We start from the raw sequence: 6,000 nt of genomic DNA on the forward strand, positions 1-6,000 counted from the left end.
TAACACTATTGACTCTTCTTTGTGGGCCAATGGACCCTCGAGCCCATGTATAGTCATGAACCAACTGCTCCTTTGCAAAGCACACCTTATTCTGCCTTTAGAAGAAGAATTTTGTTTCCCCACCCTCCCATACTGTGAAGCACTAGTGTGCGGAGTACATAGAGCATCTCATGTTTCAGACCCAAGGAGGGATATTATCACTTTTCTTCATCAGTACGCCTTTTCACGTAAGATGGTTGGTTTAAAGCTGCCTCTGAGCCAAAAGGGAGGTTTTCCATTGGCTTTCAGAGTGGCAGGATTGTACTCAGCCTGTTCGTAGTCTCCAGCCCTGTAATGCACAGTGACAAATATCAGACTCACCATGCAGTCTTTTAATGACCACTTACTTGGAAACACTTTATGTTCTTGTGCAGAAGGAAAAAAAGGCCACTCTTACCTACACACACACCGTGTTGGTGAGTATTTGGCATTGGCATTGCACAGTGGAGCCCCGATGCTGACTGCTCCTCTTCATCCAGCACCTCTGTCCAGTGCACATAATGGGGCCATGCTTGCTTGCCTGTGGAGCATTTCCCATTTCTTTTCTTGTATCCTCTGGTTATAGGGTGATTTTCTTGTTTCATCAAAACTGCTTGTGCTTGAACAGAAATCCAGAAAACCAGTCCTCAACTTCTTTAAAATCAAGACTACAAAAGCAGTCATGGATTTGGCACTGGGTAGACAGATTAGTTTATGTTGTTCTTAAGACAATAGTAGGAGTGTTTCCTTGCAGGCTACTCTGTTAGGCTATCACAAGAAAGCATAATTTCCACAGCAGGAAATAATTAAGTTAGTAAACTAAAATATTACTTAGAGAAAACATATCAAAGTTAATTTCTCCTTGAATTTAGTCCAGTTGGGCAAGCACAATGTTGACAGCTGAAAATATACAAAAATATACAGAATATAATAGAGGGTGTTTAAACATCATCCTTAACTAAGCCAAACAGTGTTTAGACTGCTGCTTTAAGAGGAAAACAATTACCTGTTAATTACTTTGTGTTCAGAAAAAGAGGCAAACATTTCCTGATGCCGTGTTGAGTTCAGCCTGTGAGAACAAAGAGGCCAACATTACTGAGATTTTTAAATCATTGTTTAGTTATTTGATGAGGCAGACTATTTTCTAGAAGTGTTGAGTGCCAACTGTCTTGGAAAGTGTTGGTACTCTAAGTATTTTGCAGCTCTGAGAAGTGCATTTTTTTGTTTTGCTTTGTTTTGTTATTTTTTATTTATTTTTTTAATATATTAGTTAAAGTTGCCTAATCTGATAGTTACCTAATCTGAAAGTTACCAATCTGATACCCCGTATCAGATTGGAAATGACATATGTGAGAGCTAATATTGATCCAAATTTGGGGTGAAGTGGGGAATTCAGGGCTAGAAATTGAAAATGTGGTGCTATTAAGAATGAACACTTAAATATGTAGCATGTGTGTTTTTATCAATAAATGCTGCTTCCAATAGGCAGAATAGCAAAATGATCTCTAGGAGGGAAGTGGCTTGATAATCAGGTACTCCCAGAGTGAGGTGTCATAAAAGAAATCATGGCAGGGCCTGCAAGAGAAGGCTAAAGACTATTACAAATACTTACGCTTGAAAGAGAGGAACAGCCTCTAGAAGCAAATATAGATTAAAGCCAAGATATGGACAGGGAATGCCTAAATGGCCATGTTAACTGGCCAATTATTTGTATGTCTGGGTGCATAATTAAGTGCCTATATGGAAGACTTCAGCCTAAAATAATAACTGATCCAGATCCAGCATGTCTCATTTCCACGTGTTACTATTGATTGTTGACATTTTTGCTTCACAATGTACTTTGCTTTCTCCTTCATTTCCATGCCGTCCTCCATTCAAAGAACTCCAGGTACTTCACAAATGCTAATTCACCCTCCCGACTGCACTGTGTGGAAGGTAGGTATTATTAGCCCCAGGGACTGCCTTCTCTTTATGTCAAGGAAGTGCTTACCACATTGCTGGCACTGTTAGAGACCTCACAGAATAAGTTGTTTACAGTGCCTGATTTACCCAAGGAGCGAAAGCAATAAAGGGCTGTCTCTATTCAGTGTGAAATAATTCTGCTAGTAAACCTCTAGGCAGCTAGTTTAAAAATAGGCAGGAAAATACAGATCAGTGAAAAAAAAAAGTCATAGAGACAACATGTATGTAATATTATACTCCATTTATATTTTTGTGTGCAAACAGTATTAATAGCCACAAGGACACCTGTGTGTGGCTTTCAGCTGTGTAAATAGCAACTAGTAAGTCTTACTGCTGTACTTTAACAGTGGAGAATGTGGAAGTTTATCCTTTTGCATCTTTCTTGGCTTTACAGTGTCAGACTTGGCAAATCAGGACAGAACACTCAGTATTTGTGGGTGTTTCATCTGGATGAATTTGAGTGGGACTGCCATAGAGAGAGTCTAACCAGCCATATATTGCCATAATATTAACAACCTTATATTTATATGTCCTTTAAATAATTAATGATATGCATTTATGTCTCTTTAATAAGCATTCACAGGAATAAACAGCCTTTTCTGTATAACATGCAGGATTAGATGATTTTAGTTACTCTGAATTTCACTGGGATTATAAAACTATCTGAAAAATACTCATCAAAAAGCCAGAATGTAATAGGTTCTTATTGTTTCCAATTGACAATATTATTCTATGCCTCAATGTAGTTAGTAAAGGGCATCTCTAATACATTTTATTTATTTATTTATTTGTGAATTTGTGGAGCACAGTACACAAAAGGAAAGGCAACAGAACATGTTGGTGGGTGCATATGGTATATACTACCTGTTTGCTGTAACCAAAGGAATATGTATCTGGAGTAAGTGCATTGAGCTTGTTTCCACTAGGAAGGAAGACCAACACTGCAATAACAATGTACTTTGATACTCTTGATTAATGGTGGTCTTATTAGTGGTGTCACTAATTAGTGGTGTCACTAATGATAAAGTGGCCAAGCCTGACTAACTTAGTCTCCTGGGCTTTCTTTTCTACTAGGAAAAAACAATGTTTTTCAGTAAGGAATCATACACCAATCCCTTATACCTGGAATGTATGTATTTTTTGTACATTACTAGTAGTATCATCTTTTTTTATTAGTAGTAGTATTTTATATATATATTTTTGGTTTTTGATAGGGATGAACTGTTCTTTCTTTTTCTTGGAGAGTTCACTGCATCCATCATGAAAGTTTGATATCCAGAATGCTTGGTAGTCATTCTGATCTCCAATAATGACTTTGGAATAGATGTAATGAAGTGGAATAACTCATTTAGATTTCATCTTGTCAACATCATTATTAATTTAGAACACCCATTTTTGAAGATTAAAAGTAGCTGTTTACGATCTATGTTGGCAAACAAAGAACTAAGTAGAACAGTGGGGCTGGATTTCCAGTCTGCTGCCACCCTTTCATGCCACTCCTGTCACATAAAGGATCTGGAAGCCTAACAAGATCATCCCACAAGTATTTCTATTGGCATAAAAATAATACAGGGATAGCACACTGTCTCTTGTCAGCCCTTGGGTAGGAATGATGGCTGATGTCAACCATGTATGGCAGTGATGGGGACACTGCAGCCCCTCATCATGGTTTTTCTAATATATATCAGGCACCAAAGATAATTTAGTGGTCACTGCCATGCATCAAATAGACCATAGCTCAGCTGTATTTAAGAAGCCAGGCCTAAATTATGTGGTAAGCCTTTATTTAAAATTTCAGAACAGTTTGTAGAGTTAATTCAAACTGTTAAAGACTACCATAGCATTTAAACTGCTTGGATGATGATACAAGGCAACGCAGGAATGTGCCTGCATGCTCTGATTTTTAGTGTATTTGTCCTTTACTGCACTCAAACATGCCTGAAATGTTATAAAACTGCTTTTTTTTTTTTTTTTTTAAAGTGAAAAACAGAACCAGAACTCTTCAAGCTTGCTTTTCTACTGTACACTGGCAGAAAAAGATTGTGAGGTAATGGCTATTTATCCAAATAAATCAGACACAGGAAGCCTTGTCTGTGCATCCCTTGCACACTTAAAATTCTCTGCAGTAGTTACCCAGGAGGGATAATGTCTGATTACCTTGTTTTATGGTTCATCCATGTTTTGGCACAGTATTCCTGCAGAAAAATTTCATAGAGATGCTTTATGAAAGCATGGAAAGTAAGAAGAGGGTGTATAAATATATAGAACATAGAATGTTAAAGTTTGGCAGATTTTCTGTGTGTATTCAATGCAAGTTTAAAACAAGACCCTTGGTCCTATGGACTTCATTTGCAATCAGAGATCTGAATGACAATAGGTGCAAGACCTAGCATGAAACTCTGTTAGAATGATGATTCTTCTGAGACAAGGTGGGGTTAAGGAAGGCAGAAATCTTCATGAGAATCTAACATATTCTCTTTATGATGCCAAATCCCATATAAATGCAGGAATGCGAGGAACCCAGATACAAAAATGTTTTTATTACATTTATGTCATTCACTTTGCTGCAGAGGTTTAGCAAAACTTTCAGAACTTTCTCTCTTTTCAGATCTGGAAGTAAGGATTAGTTACAACCTTTGCTGTCAAACCTGACACATAAAATTATGGAACAATAAAAATTCTCTCTGAAATTCCCTGAGCCATTTTTAAATTTTGCATTAAAGTTTGCTGATTTGGAGCAATTAGATGAGGTGGATTCCTTACATTGCTAAGCACTTTTTGTTCATAAGCACAAGTTCAATCCACAACATCAAGGAACTTCTTCTGATATTTTAGGGCAAAATGAAAAATCTGAGATATCATATAACAGTTCAAGTGCATATGCAACTTTACTTCTTTTTTTAATTATTTTTTTAAGCAAGGATAGCTAAGCATTTCTTCTCTATGTAACAACCATAGCAAATAAAAAATTAGATAATATTTTTGAGTGGCTTGGGTCATTAGATTACTGTTCTCCCCAAAGGACAATACTAAATTATGAAACGAGAAAATCAAGCAGGGCATTCGTAAAACAACAAAAAAAAATTGCACTGAACTTCCTTCAAGCACCCACTCAAGCGACAAATAAACAAGACCATCTACTTAACATTTAGTGATCTAAGAAAGCCAAGTTGAGTCATACTCAACTTGAAATTAGTTGAGGATACTTTGGGGATAGTTTCTTGAGAGGAGGTTACCTAAACCGTGAAGACTTTCATATTGCTTTTTCCAGTACCTAATCTGCAATGTCTTGACAAGAGTAAACAATATGAAATTTTCTTAGAAAATAATCACTGGGAAAAATGGGTAAGAAATGAAAAGAAGTGAGACACTTGTAAATGGGGAACATAAGATCATTGCAGAAACATTACTCTCCAGTCATCAAAAGGGTGGTGTCCTTGTCTTTGTCTGTTTCTATATTCTATAAATGTCTTCAAAGTTTACAGCTCTATAAAAGTGATTCATTTGTTGAAATTTGGACATCTATCTGAGCTATTTATCTGCTTTTTATCCAGGAAGTGGCACTTCTGGGGTACAATCCATCTTATCATAACATAGATGTCTTCGCAAAGATCAGATGAATCCTGCTCATTCTCCCACCCTCCCCTCACCCTTGACAATAAAGGAAAGCTGGGTAACCAGCTCACACACAAATATCCATGGTGTGGATATCTAAAGTGACCTAAGATGACTCTCAGTCCTGGTTAACCAGTGTAATTAAATCCCTGTGGACTTTACTTCCCTGTTAAAACCACTATTATCCCTGAATGAATGATGTGCAGCAGAGAGGATGGGATGGGACCTGTGCAGCTCTTTGGGGCGCTTGACAAGTATTAGCTCTGGAAAGATCATGACATAGGGGGAACAATTCCAATGTCTTTGTGTGCTTGCACCAGGGATTTCAAGAGTGTAGCCAGTTCCTTATAGCTCACTATTTCAGAGGCTTATGAAGTGCAAGATGAGCACCTGGTCTTCAGCAGT

The sequence above is a fragment of the Cygnus atratus genome, chromosome 3 (genome assembly GCF_013377495.2).
Source record: "Cygnus atratus isolate AKBS03 ecotype Queensland, Australia chromosome 3, CAtr_DNAZoo_HiC_assembly, whole genome shotgun sequence".
Lineage (NCBI taxonomy): Eukaryota > Metazoa > Chordata > Aves > Anseriformes > Anatidae > Cygnus > Cygnus atratus.